We start from the raw sequence: 15,635 nt of genomic DNA, 5'->3' as shown, positions 1-15,635 counted from the left end.
ACACACTTCATCCTCATCTGTGAAATCTCCCTCTTTACTTGGCCTATTTTAAATATTAATATTTAAACCTAAACCTCAACTGCAACAAAATACCATTTGATCCTATGTTTATAAATAATATAATACAAAACATTCAAAATAGCAAAATGCTCACCATTACATTGAAGATGTATTAGCCAATTCAGATTAGATGTTTGTGTACTAGTTCAACAGGACAGTTTAAAAATCAGATTTTTATTTAATGTAAAGTATGATAAGCAATAGCTATTTTGATGAGTCCATTTCTAGGTCAAAATTGAGGGTAACAAGACAGCGCCCTGCTTTGATAACCTTGGACATTTTGGAGAAAAGAAATAGTTATCTGTCTTTTCCATAACTCCACAATGAAGATAAGCCAGAAAGAAAGTATGGCTATACATGTTTCACACAGAGTATGATTTAATAGAGATTTGAAAAATTAAAAGTAAATAAAAAGGGGCACCTTCTTTCTCCCACTACATTGTATATTTGCAGGTCTGTCATTGTTTTCTCCTCTGGTTTGTGAGCTCCTGAGCATAGTGATTTATGTTTATGTTGTTATAAATCACCAAGTACACAAACCATGCTCCAGAAATATATAATAAGATGAACAGGAACACAAACATTACAACAAGAAAATGAAGTCCACAGTGACTCAACTTTACAATTCATGTGTGCCCTTCCATTTCCTCTGGCTCTAATTCAAATTGTCAGGATCTCTGAGCTTCTCTCCAAACATCAGCTCTTTCCATACACCTAAGGACTAACCTTTACCTTCAAATTTCATGCTTACAAACACTCTATTTTTAACCAAGTCATTATGAAGTAGCAACTATTACTGGTGCTAAATTTATGAAATTCAACAAAGATCCATTAAGTAGTAAAAAAATTAATAGTGGTAAATTGATCAACTTTTAACAACTGCCCCAATTCTACGAAAATAAGTGAATAAATGAAGAATTATGAATCCAGAACAAGAGAGGGAGGTTTCCAGGAGAGCACTTACACACAGATTACTTGGAACTAGAATATTAATGCCAAATTACATTAAGTGATTTTCATATGCAAAAACAGAGAAATATGTGAATATATTTCTTCAAAAGTGAATATGTTCCTTCAAGAGTCCCCAAAGTTGGATATAGCTGTTTTAAAAAAATTGGTGATTGAAAAATGTCTACCAAATTTTTGTTGCCCTTTCACAACTATTAAATCACATATTTATAGCAAAGAATCAGAGACTTCTGTGATAGTGCCTCCCCGTTGATTATTCTTCAAAATAACTTTTATTACACAATCCATTTTAAATTTAAAAATACACTGGACTCTAGTAAAATCTGTTATAATGAATAGTTATGCCTATCTTTCAGCTGATCTGGCACAGGTATAAGCCAAGATTTTATTTGGCAAATTGGCAAATAACAATTTGGTTCTAATTTGAATTCTAATGGAAGGGCAGTTTCTGTCCCTCCCTTCAAACTTCAGCTGTTTTTTTCCAACTCCAAGCGTATAGATATTACATAGTTGTTTAAGTTTTAGAAACATAAACATGCACTTTTTTTGGCACGTGTAATTGATACAATTAGGTTTTCAAGATGAAAAGTTGTAAAAAAAAATTAGTTTGTAAATTGATAAAGTCATCAGCTATTTTTAAAGTTCTAACCTCCATCCTAAAGGGGATACGTAATCAACGAGGCTGATTGTGTTACTCTTCACATACATCTGGTCCCTCCCCTTCCCTGTGAAAGGTTGATGCATCACCATGCCGTTTCACAAATTTGGCCACGTGACCTGTTTGGGTCAGTGAAAAAGGAGCAAATGTTATCACTTTTGCGGCCCAGCTGTAGGAGTGAGAGCATGGTTTGCATGCTCTCTCCTGCTTTCGTTAACTCACTTATCAAACAGTGAGCAGCTAATGGTTCATAGATTCTAGAATAAAGACAATGTAGAATAGAGCCACAGCTGCCCCACAACAGGCATGTAGCATGAAAAAGAAATAAATCCTTTTATTTTTGTAAGCTACTAAAATTTTGTGGTTGTTTGTTACCACAGAATTACTTGGCCTATCCTGTCTAATATATCTGTTCAATATACCTTGAAAATGGTTGATGCTTTGTTTAGAGAGAATGTTTGGCCATTATTTACCATCAGAACCTCTAAAAGAATTTGTTCAACAGGATCATTTATCATGAGGAATTAACTGTAAACAGATGAACACATCATTGTTACTGTGGTCAGGTAACAGGACATAGAAATAGTTTTGCCTTAAAAATTATCTTAAATCTGTTAAATAAAATAATCACACCCCAGCATAACCCATGTCTTTATAATAACATGAGATTTCCCGTTTTAGAATGTTTTCATACGGAGAGCCAAGAGTAAAGAACACAATGAGTAAACCATGTTTAATTATTTGCCTTTCTGTAAGAAGCACGTACATTTATTTATTTTTTTCTAACAACAAAAAGCACCATTCCTTACTCCAGTGAAAAAATAAAACACAGGAAAAATGTTGTTTGGTTCAAAGCCCACATTTTCCCACTTCACTTTTCATTTTGTTCTTTAAGTGCTGGTACTGAGGAGTGATTTTACTGTGTAAACAGCTCAGTATTTCCACTCATTTCTAGTTGTTACCAACGGCCTTTTATGGTGATTTAAGAGAATTCTGTTCCTGCCACATAACATATTTAAGCCAAAAGGAAGCATTGAGGTGTCATGTCGTCAATGGTGCTAAATTCTTAAACCCTTACATATGCACAAATATGCAGTGTCAATAAGAAATGATTTTGGTATCAGTAATACTGAAAGAGAAAGTGAGAGAGAGAGCACACAGAAGGCAGCCTGGTTCCCTCAGAAAGGAACTGACATGTTCTGTTTTATCACATTCCCTGTAAAATGTTACAAGATATACTCTAGAATACACTTTTTGTGTATGATTTACAATTAGAGAATTCTTCTTTTACATTAAAATACAGATAGATTTTCCAGCTCAATAATTTCCCCAAAATCTCAGGCAATAAAACAGCCAATTGGACCAGCTTGAGAAAATAAAAATACGAAGATATTTTCTCTAATTGAGCTACACTGTGGAGGCCTTAATTGTATGCTGTGTTTAAAAAGATGATCTGTGCCACCAACAATATTCATATTCTCTCTGTAGATGGCAGATGATTAGTCTCCAAGAACACTGTGATAAATGCCCTGCTACACTAGGAATCGACTGTTCTAATGTTTGAGGACATGCTTTGTTTTCATATCTGTATCAACACAAAATCTTTATTTACAAGGTCTGTCATTTCAACTTACTGGTGAGAAATGATTTCCTCTCTTAGAGATTGTCAGTACTCATCTTAAATTCAAGTCATCAACAAGGACAGCAAATGGAGGAGAGTTCCTAATGACTTCCTAATGCCAAGAATATACAAACATCTTATTCTAGAAAAAGATACTATCAGTGATTATCGCTCTAAGAAAGGGGAAAAAAAAAAAAAGACTTTCAGAAACACTCTCAGTTCAATGAACCATATCCTACCTTTTCTCTTTCCAGAAAAATAAAATACATATGAATGAATGATATAAAAGAGGCCAGGTATATCAATGCCGTTTCAATATTGAGTGATTAGTCTTTGGAAGTTCTTCAAAGGCAGCTAGGGTGAAGGAAAATTTCTTGATTCTTGAGAAAATTAGTTGGAATTACAATGATAAGAAATTACAATAAGAAATGAGAAATGTGCAGGACAAAGAAGCTAGGCTCCTTTCACTGAAAAACCAGATAAAAGACAAAGCACAAAACTTAAATGATGCTGATTAGATGCCATTCAGGGACAGCCTCAGAAACTGAAAACTCCCCACTTTTGTAAGCATGGGGAAGATACTAAAGAAAATAAGAAAATTGTCTCAACCCTAAAAAATATAGTACACTACTCTGAACTGAAGGTGACAAAACATCCTATTTGGATGATTATAAGATATTTGGAGTAAAGATGTTTTCCTAAGACAAACTAATATGTAGTCAAGAGAGTATTTTAATAGGACTATATTATTTTCAATAATATTTGAATTGATAGGTGTTATCATTTGATAAATAAGCCTGATCTTAGCCTAAGAATCAATCTTATTCAGGGAATATATAATCCATGTGTAACCATGTGTCTAAATGTGTTTCTTCTGTGCTGTGTTTAGGGCTTTATGACATGCTGATCTCAATCCCTAGCCATGAATATGGCACCTTGGGAAAGGCTGGCTGATGACATCTTGAACTGGCAGTTTTCACCTCTGAGATAGGCTTGATTGCCCTGGCCTTTAAATGTCAGGGGCTGTGCAGGAAAGGTCGAGACTTTGCTCTTAAAGATCTAGCAGCTCCAAGATCTTCCCTGCTGATGAAGAAAAAGCAAATATTTTGTATCTTTTGAAATCTAGAAAATTTACTCTCCTCAAATTAAACAGAATGGGCAAAAACTTATCTCTATTGTCCTTCAACTCAGAGAGAGCTACTAAACATAGCAACTTTCTTAAAGCTAGCTTTTAATCTCCAGAAGACACGTCTGAGGCATGTTATTAAAAGGATAAAAAGGCCAGACGTGGATCCTCACACCTGTAATCCCAGCTGTGAGGCTGGGATGGGTTAATCACCTGAGATCAGGAGTTTGAGACTAGCCTGGCCAACATGGTGAAACCTTGTCTCTACTAAAAACACAAAAATTAGCTGGGCATGGTGGCCGGCACCTGTAATCCCAGCTACTTTGGAGGCTGAGGCAGGAGAGTCACTTGAACCTGGGAGGTGGAGGCTGCAGTGAGCTGAGATCATGCCACTGCACTCCAGCCTGAGCAACAGAATGAGACTCCATCTCAAAAAAGAAAAGAAAAGAAAAAAAAAAAGATTAAATCTTAGATAAGAGGTGTTACCTGGAGTTGCAAAGCAGACATTGATTAACGGTAAATGTGAAGAGCTTATATTCCTAAAGAAAGAAATATTTTTATCCCTATTCATCTAGGATATAGGCTCCCCCTTATAAAAATTGCTTTAACGTTTAAAATAGAAAAAGAAAAAATAATTTTATCTATAGAAAAAGGGACAAATATAGCTCATTAATATTTTGGTTGAACTTTCATAGTCATGGAAGTATTTTAATATGACAATATTATTTTCAATAATACATAGCTATGGAAGTAGAATGATAGTTAATTGAAATCATTTTTCTAGAATAGCACTGTCCCCCCCAAAATATAACAAGAGTTACTATACAATACAATTTTCTGTTTTGTTTTTTTCTTTTTTGAGACACGGTCTCACTCTGTTGCCCAGGCTGGAGTGCCGTGGTGTGATCTTGGTTCACAGCAACCTCTGCTTCCTGGGTTCAAGCTATTCTCCCACCTAAGCTTCCCAAACAGCTGAGACTACAAGCACATGCCACCACACTTGGCTAATTTTTTTGCATTTTTTTTTTTTTTTTCAGTAGAGATGGAGTTTTGCCATGTTGGCCAGGCTAGTCTCAAACTCCTGGACTCAAGGGATCTGCTCGCCTCAGCCTCCCACAGTATTGGGAGCCACTGAGCCTGGATGCAATTTTAAATTTTCTAGTAGGTATGCTAAAAAGGTAAAAAGAAACAACATAAATAAATTTTGATATGTTATTTAACTAATTTTATAATAAATAATCAGTATTAAAACAAATTTATACTGCCTTGGTTAAGTTTGACTTTAATGACTTGAAATAAGAATAAAAAGTCCCTCAGTTGCAATAGCTGCATTTCAAGAACACAATACCCACACGTGCCTAGCGGCTCTCATAGTGGACAGTACAGTATTGGAACACATCAACGTGAAAACATGCACATAAGAGTTGAGGAAAGGGAGGCTCAGATTGCGTAAATGAACTTTTTAAGGCTACCCAGCTAGAGAGAGTAAAGCCACCTCAACTGGGATCCTTTTTCTAAGCTCAAGATATTTCTTTTAAGTAACGTTGTGTTGCATTCTAATGCACTAAATTTTAATTTTACACACCAAAAAAAACAAAAAACCTTTTGTAGTTCTTAACAGTGCAGATCAATGAAGACTAATTCATTGATTATTTGGAAACTCAGAGGTTTCCAAATGGGCCTCTTTAAGACATATTCAGCAGCTCTGCAGGCTGATTAGGAGAAATGGACACTCTTAGGGGTCATATTTTATTCTTTCACTGAAATCAGCCAAATGTCCAAATTATCACAGGTCTCCTCCCTATGTTTTTCTTTCTCATTTTAGTTGGCCATTAGGTTTGTGGTTTTATTAAGGTTCTTGTGGCAGTGTCAGCCACATTCCAGAAATCAAGTGCATCTCATACCATATCCAGATCCTTTTTTAAAGTGTCCTTCCAGACAACTGACCACAGGCTGAGTCACTCAGTTAACTCAGCTGTAACAGATGATGGATCTCCTTCACTATGGGATCTCTCATCCATCATAAAGCACACCCTGCTCTCTATAGAGATAATACATCATTACAGGGCTCAGGGATATAAGAGAGAAGAATCACAAAGAATAATACACCAAAGAATGTGCTTTGTCAGCACAAGATAGAGCCACATCAAGCAAGCAAACAAAAACAGAATTTTCTTCAGGTGTGAGTACATTTGCTTTATAAAAATCTTCTGTTCGATGCCCCATTTTGTCCGCTGTAAACATGCTTTGTTGCTGCATAAAATTAAGAGTCATCCTTTGTGTTCTCAGACCTTATATCTCTTTCATTGAATTATCCTCTAATGCCCTGGACTGTACTGGAAACTGTCCCAGTGCCTTGTCAAATCCTTTTATTTTTGTTATGAAGCAGGTTTTACCTGAAGGAGATGCCCATTTGTTGCCAAACTTAATTAAGGAAAGTTGGATCTTTTAGAACAAGAAAAGCATATGAGTGGCTAAATAGCAAAGGACATTTTATGTGTTTTTTCTACAGCACTAAAACAACACCATGTTCTTTCCATCTAAGTAAAAAGACAAAACAGAACACTTCTAACCCCTGCTGACGTTGTGCACATTATTTGCTCATCGTTATCCCCACTTAACAGGTGGAGAAATTGAGATAGTGAAAGATAATTGGAGCTACCTAGTGCCACAAAATAGAAGACAGAGCTAGAAGTCATTAACTTTCTCAATTTCCACAGCATAGCTGAGGCACTGTGGTTTTGAAAAAGAACAGATGGTAAGTGAAGGCAAGAGCTGAAGATGAGACCTTCCTTTAGTAACTCAGAAAGCTGTGGAATGCTATTATGCATGCTAAGTAGGATAGACACTCCATATATTGAAAGCAAGCCATAGTGCCTTATTATGAGGTTATAAAAAATATATCCCTCTCAAAAGGGTGGCCTATATTTATATTATCTTTTAGTGTCCTATTTTCAGGGGACCCAATTCAAAGAAAGCTTTTGTTTGTTTGTTTGTTTTAAATAGTGGGTGGTCTTTTCAGTGATCTGTTCTGAAAAGAGCACCCACTGTTCACCCCAGTAGTAGGCTACAATTAGATCTTTTAGATGGGTTTCTCTAGTTTGTTTTTGTTTTGTTTTTTTTTTGTTTGTTTGTTTTTGCCATTTAGTTCTGTAGTGCATTCAAAAAAATCTAATCCACAAATAAAGTCCATCTCTTGTTCCCAAATAAATTCTAACCTATTAAGGTGTTCCTTCTGTCTCCAGAAACCTTGGAAACAAACTTTTTACTGTCATGCAAACCTGAGAACCAAGAAGTCTGGATACTCTTCTTTTATGTACTATTTTTCATGTACCCATGACTTTTGTGTGTTTGTGTGTGTGTGTGTGTGTGTGTGTGTGTGAGATGGAGTCTCGCCCTGTCACCCAGGCTGCAGTGCAATGGCATGATCTCGGCTCACTGCAACCTCTGCCTCCCATGTCCTAGTGGTTCTTTTGCCTCAGCCTCCCAAGTAGCTGGGACTACAGGCACGCACCACCACACCAGGCTAATTTTTGTATTTTTAGTAGAGACAGGGTTTCACCATATTGGCCAGGCTGTTCTCGAACTTCTGACCTCATGATCCACCCGCCTCGACCTCCCAAAGTGCTGGGATTACAGGCATGAGCCCACCGTGCCCGGCCTTGTTTTCTTGATATATCAAAGAAAGGATACTTTAAGCTATGAGGCATAATTTCCTTCTGCCATACTCCCATCACTGATATTTCATTTTAATCTTATAATAACTTTTAATTCTATGTCTACAATTAAGACAAATTATTCAACTTTTAACTATATACTCTAAAACTACACTAATACGGTAACACTGGCCATATGTGGATATTAGCACGTGAAAAGTGACTAATTCTAGTGGAGGTACACTGAAGTGTAAAATGCACATTGGATTTGAAAAGCATTTAATACAAATAAAAGTAAAACATCTCAATTTTTATACTGATTACACATTAAAATAATGTTTGAATATATTAGGATCAATAAAACATTTTAAAAATTAACTTCACCTTTTATTTTTAACTTTTTAAAGTGGCTATCGAAAATTTAAAACTGCATATGTGACTCACATTTTAGTTCTATGGGATAATGCTACTATAGAGCAGGGGGTGGCAAGCTTTTCTTGTGAAGGCCCAGATAGTAATATTTTAGATTTTGATGTGACTATACGTTCCCTATTTTAATTATTCAGCTCTGCCACTATAGCATGGAAGTAGGCATAAACAATACATAAACTAATGAGCAGGCTGTGTTCCAATAAAACTTTATGGACACAAATTAGAATTTCATATAATTTTCATATGTTATGAAATATTCTCTTTAACTGTTTAAAAGTATTTTTTTTTAAATCTCCTTTCATGGTACAAAAAAAGTCTCCTTTCATGGGTCAAAAAAAGGATTCAGAATGGTCAGTCAGATTTGGCCCACGGGATGTAGTTTGCCAACCCTTGTTACAGAGTATATGTTACAAAAAGTTTGATGTGAGAGCAATCCTGTCATCCACCAAAGCCCATTATTCCTGTCAAAGAGAACCAAGTCCTGTTATAAAATTGGAAAAAGAAATCTTAAATGAGGATGGCTGGGATGAAAGTAGAGGTAAGGATACTTGTTTAATTTCTCATGTTCCATAAATCACAAACATTTTTATCTTCAGGAATTAATGCTATCATATTTTATTCCAGATATTCTTATGCTAGAATATTTTATGCAACTTTTAAAAAATGGAGGAGATGAAGAAGTTGAGACAGAAGGTAAAAAAGAATTCACAGATGTTAGTTAATTCTTCTTCCTACATTTCAGTTGCCCTACCTATTGTACAGTAGGTGCATCAGCTGGTGGGGCTGAAAAGAGAAGTCAGCAGAAGGTGGTACCTTGGCAGAGTTGAAGAGCAGATGAAGTTTGTTATTTACATTTCTCCATCCCTTCTATCTTTGCCTATTAACCTCTGACCTCACATAGTTTATAGTCTAGTAGGGCAAATAGACTTTAAGCAAATAAACATATATCATTTAAAAATGTGAAAACGTGGCCGGGTGCGGTGGCTCATGCCTGTAATCACAGCACTTTGGGAGGCCCAGGTGGGCAGATCACCTGAGGGCGGGAGTTCCAGACCAGCCTGACCAACGTGGAGCAACCCCGTCTCTACTAAAAATACAAAATTAGCCAGGTGTGGTGGCACATGCCTGTAATCCCAGCTACTAAGGAGGCTGAGGCAGGAGAATCGCTTGAACCTGGGAGGTGGAGGTTGTGGTGAGCCGAGATCGCGCCATTGCACTCTGGCCTGGGCAACATGAGTGAAACTCTGTCTCAAAAAAAAAGTGAAAACATATGAAATAAAAGAGCAGGCACAATAGAATGGTGTTTCCCAAACTTAAACGTGCATACATAACCTGAAGATTTTGTTAAAAGGCTGTACATGATTAAGTAGGTCTAGGTGACGCCTTTCATTCTGCATTTCTCTCAGGCTTCCAGGTGATGCTGACATTTTGATCCTTAGACCACATTTTTTAAAATGCAAGGTTGACAGTAAGAAGTACTTTCGTCTTTTTTGGTTCACTGATGCATCTTAATTACCTAGAACAGCACTTAGCAGACAGTAATCACTCAAATATATTTTGAATGAATGAAAGTTGATAAAGAAGAAAATAACATGGATATATCGTTTAGATTGAGGTATCCAAAAAATGTCTCTGATGGAGAAATATTTGAGCTGAGCTTGCATCCAGAGCCATCTTACCTTCCAAATGCTACCATTGCATCCCTCTTTCCTCCACTGTTTATTCCCAACTCTAAGAATGGGTTCTCATAAAGGACCCCAAATAAAGATGGAGATTATGGATAATAGTGAAATATGTTGCCACTTCTGTGGCATCTTTTTTTTGCAACATCAGTGTCATCAGTGTCTGGAGAAGGAACAGTTTCAAAGTAAAGACTCTCTAATAATGGAGTTCAAGGACTAGTGACAACCAAATGGGGACGTATTTGGTGTCATTGTCCTTTTGATCATGCCAAATATGAAAACTACTACAAATCTGTACATAAATGTAGTGATACAACCATTAACAAGAATGAGCGACATTTTTTTTTCTGTAAACTAAGTCTAGCAGTTATGACTAGCACTATTTTCCCTCACAGAGGAACTGATAGAATAGTGGACTCCTAGAGATGTAAAGAACCTGAGGGATCATCTATTTCAATCACTTTCTTAAGGTATTTTTTATTTCCTATTCAACCTTTAAACGGTTATGCAATCTGAGCTCACAAAACAATCCATTCTATTGTTAGTACCTTGTAAATGGTACTAAGTTGTATCATTAATAATTTATCTATTCCTAAATCTTTTATTTACTTGTTCCGATTCATTTATTCAACAGATATTTTAGTGCCAACATGTTGAGATAAGTGCAATCATTCATGGGCTTTGCGTATATCTTCCTGTCCTCTGGAACCCATCAGAATAAGTCTGATTCATCTTCCCTGTGACAGTGCGTCATAGTTTTAGAAGACTGTTATTCTTAAAGATGTGGGAAACTGTCCATTTATCTTTATGAGAAGTTATTTCATTTGGTCACTCTGTCATAAGTGCCACATGCCAGTTGCTGTCTCAAGTGCTTGGGATATTGCTCTGCACAAGACAAACATGATATCTCTCCTTATAGAAATTATAGTTTATTGCGTAGTGCATGCATTGAACAAGTTAATACAACATTGGATATTTTTTATAAGGCAAGAAACGATACCATGAGATCTAGATAGTAAGAGAGTAGGATCTCTAAAAACTCAGCCTTTACGTTGAAGCCTAAAGGACTGAGGTTGAACAGAGTGGAAGAAAGAATATCCTAAACCAGGGAACAGAGAGCACAAAGACCCCATTTGAGAAATAGAATGTCGTATTTGGAACAAAAATGGCTATAGCATAGTGTGGGAAGGAAAAGTTTTATGAAATAAAGCTGGAGGAACCAGGTCTTGAAGGGCATTGCAACTTAATTTGAAGGCTTTTTACTTACTTGAGCCAAAAGACATGAAGGTGAGGAGTTTTAAGCAAGATAGACACAATCAAATTTGAATTCTATAAAGATTGCCCTGACTTCAGTGTTCAGAATGGAACGGAAGTGAATAAAGTAGAGACAGGGAGATATGCCAGTGTTTCTTAAAATGTGGCATGCATATAAATCATATGAGGATCTTGTCAAAATGTAGATAAGTAGGGTTGGGTGAGCCCTGAGATTCCACATTTCTAACAAACTCCCAAGTGCATGAAGAAGACTGTGGGCTGAGAGATGATGGAAACTAGATAAAGTGATAGCAGTATAGATGAAGAGAAGTGGATGGATTCAGGTGAGTTTTAGAAAACAGATTCAGTAGGTCTTCACATATGATTTGATGTGGGATAAGAGGGAAAGGATGTTCCCCAGGTTTCTGGCTTAGCAAATGGGGAGTTAGGGTCATGATGTCTTTGACCATTTTATGATTGAAAACATGGCAAAATCTCAATTATTTTCAGCCTTTCATAAATATAACAAATTTCCTCCAGTCAGCTGTCTTGGTCCATGAACTCTCATGTATGTATTCTAAGATGTGTTAAGTGGCTTAGAAAATGCATAAGTATAAGTGTATTGCCTTGATATGGGATTTCTGTTTTTTTAAAGACAAACAATCTGGGGATTAGCTTTCTGTATACATAGCAACTTGCACATCCAGTAACTATATCTTTGCAGGAGTGCAGATCTGTACTTCTACAGTGCACTGTGGACTTCAATGGCTTGCCTACCAATGGGGTCTCTTTTGGCTTTAGCAGCAGAAGTGGGTAACTAGAGATGAAAAGGCTCATTTCCTAAGTTTTTACTACTGGTGTGGCAGTAAGAATGGAAATCACATTTCTGTGATGAGCCGACATGGTTTTTAACAGCTAGCATTCTTTCTCCACTCCCACAGCACATTCTCTGGCAGATTTCTGTTAAACAGAAGAGGCAATGTAAAGGTCTGATTATTATAGATTTCTTAAAGTTTAGCCCACATAACAATTGCACCCAACCTTTCTAGAATAGTTGAGAGAAGAGAGAGGAAAAGAAAAGTCTGATGTATTGAAACAACAAAATCTCATTGTGAGAGACACATCTGTTCTCTCTCCTGTCTGAAATATAATACCATTTTGTTTTATGAACAAAATGTTTATCTGTTGAACTATTCAGGCACAGGGATAATGAGCAGGTCCTAGACTTGTAAGCTGACTTGGAGAGTTAAAATATTCTTGGTTGCTAAGCTTTAAAAAGGTGGTTGTTTGTGGTATATAATCCATAGTTTTCCATCTGCTTAAATTGAAGCTGACAGAAATTCAAAGTCAATGCCTTCCTTATAAAGTGATCCTTTGTGATGTAATTACAGAATAAAATCTCTAGGCTGAAATAGGATTTTCTCCCGTGGAGATAACATTAAAAAGAAATAGAGATACTAATAAACAATCTGAGAACATAGATGAGTAGCAATGAAAGGAAGAAAAGTCATTTCTTTAATTCTCTTGAATGCTGTCAAAAAATAACAGCACTCAGCTGAAACAAGCAATTTAAACTAGGCTACAGGAATTGAGAAAGCCAACTGAGGTATTGCCAAAGTACCAGGAAAAGACAGTTGTCTTATGACAGAAGACATCATTATGGTACCTGCCCAGCATGCAACACTGCTCTCTGTCAATTTGCCTGCTGAACAACAGGATGGGTCCCTGTGGAGAAGATGATTCTATTTCTTTCTTCCTGGATTCATGAAGAAACCTAATTTCTCAGCCTTCCTTGTGTTTAGATCACCCTGTGATTAAGCTCCAGCAACAGAATGTGAGTAAAAATTATGAATGCCACCTCTAGTCCTGGCTTCTAAGAACCCTTCCAAGAACTCCTCCACCTGTTCTGTTGCTTCACCCATTGGCTGCCCAGTTGAAGAAGAAACAATAGAGAATTCTGACATCATAGAGGAAGCCAAAGCTATAAAAGCCACCGACTGTGGTGGTGTTGTTACAGCAATCAGGTACAGCTGACTAATAAAGTCTGTATAGCCATATGTTTGCCATGTGACTCTGGGACCCAAGTCAATTTCACTGAGGGCAAGAAGTTCACTTTTACTGAGCCATGTCCTGATTCCCATGTCCTGGATAGAAGAGTTCAGTGCTCTTGGCCCCTGGAACTGAGGACATGTCAATTTAGAAGCTTGCAGCAGCCACATTTTTTCACCATAATTTCACCCATAAGTGGGTGAAACAGATAAAACCAGGCTGCTGAAGTGATTAACAAGCCAGAGTGCCCATGAGAAAGACCATGAGGCATGCTGTGAAATGTGTCAAAAAAAGCTTAGTTTCCTGAAAGTTTGCTTCTTCCTGATTTGCTTAATAAATAAATCTTCTTTTTAATTAACAGGTTATTTATTTTTAATTTTTAGCATGCTCCATCTAGTTTTTACGAACTAGTCAACAAGATACCTTTTACTTATTTAAATTCATGTGACTGATGATCAAAGCTGGGATTTGGGACAGTTCTTAAAGCAGGCCTCAAAACCAGGCCACTTACTGCTCTTCTTTCCAGAGACTCAGGATTGAACTTATTCTAAAGAAGATTCAGGAACTCAAATCATACTGTTTCTGTTAAGTAATGCTGGCTATTCTTCCATTTTGCAACTGGAACCAAGAACCCCAATTCTATCTGGACTGCCTGTTGCTTTATTTCAGATTGCATGGTTTCTTCAGAACAGGGTCCATTAGCTAAACAAAGACCCTGCGGGCTTCAGTGGTGGGAAGAAAGAAGGAAAGTGTTAAGATATTCTGATTCCTTTAGGAAGAAGGAAGGAAAGAAAGAAGACAGAAGTAAGCTGTGAAATATAAAAAATAGATCAGAGGCATCTGGAAAGAGAAAAAAATGAGGCAGAAAAAAAGGAAAACAAGGAGAAGGGAAGGACTGTTGGTCAGGTTTATCACTGCTCATGGGCAGGCCAACAGACACTGAATGAAAAAAGAAGTTGCCTCTGCAAGCCTCTACAAATCTAATCTTCAAAACAAAACACAGTTATGAGAAAAAGAAGAGGTTCCTTCTGTGTTTAGAATGTTCAGGAAATAGGAAAGACAGTCTGTTAATATAGCTATTTTTTGTATAATTTTAAAACTGTGTCTGAAATGCTATATATACGTATATATGTATATATACACATATATACATATGTGTGTGTGTATGTGTGTGTGTGTTTGTGTGTGTGTGTATATATATATATATATATGATAGAGTGGAAGTCTACACACAGATAGAAAGGGCAAGTAAAATTTTGCATGCTACTAAATAGGACCTTTAGTTAGATAAGATAATTTTTGAACTAGTTGGCAAGCCAATAAATGATTTTTAAGCGATGATCACAGTTACCCCCGTTTTGTTCTGGATTTTGCGGCCCTCTCTAAGCTCTCTGTCTCTAGTTTCTTTTATGCTCAATTTTTCTTTCATAAAGCAACCAGAATGATATGTTGACAGCAAAAATTTGACTATTCGTCCCTGGCATAAAAATCTTCAGTGACTTTCTATATATTTTGAGGAAGCAAAATCTTATTAGCCCAATACAAGTTGTCCTTAGCATATGTTTGGACCTACATTTTTATTTTTATCCCGTTTGCAATCAAACTGAGCTACTACCTCCTTCCCCTAACATTTAACATGTTGTTACCTTAGCCTGAAGCTGCCCTTTCTATCCTCCTCTCTCAATACATCACTGACGGTCTTTAAAGGGTATCCTTTAATAGCAACTGTTAGTTCCTTTATTGGTCTTTGCTTCCTCTTAACCCCATGACATTTTTTCTCCTTTGCCATGTGTTACTGACATTGCTATACGACAAGCAGTTTACTCAATTAACTCATTTTCTTCAAAACAACTCTATGAGATAGGTATTCTCATTATCATTTGTTTTATAAAGAAACTAGAATGTAATCTATCCAAAGACACAGGAATGTTAGGAGTCAAAACCAAGATTTGAATCCTAGTATCCTGGTTCCATAGCCCACTATCCTCACCATGCTGCCTCTTTCACAGCTCATGTTCTGTCCATGGTTATTTGCAATTTATCTCTCCCACTAGAATGTAAACTCATTGAAGGCAGATATATCTTGTTTTTGTTTCCCAAGCAGTGATTATAAAGTGCATATATGCAT

The sequence above is a fragment of the Pan troglodytes genome, chromosome 10 (genome assembly GCF_028858775.2).
Source record: "Pan troglodytes isolate AG18354 chromosome 10, NHGRI_mPanTro3-v2.0_pri, whole genome shotgun sequence".
Taxonomy (NCBI): domain Eukaryota; kingdom Metazoa; phylum Chordata; class Mammalia; order Primates; family Hominidae; genus Pan; species Pan troglodytes.
Note: the sequence above shows the minus strand (reverse complement) of the source record.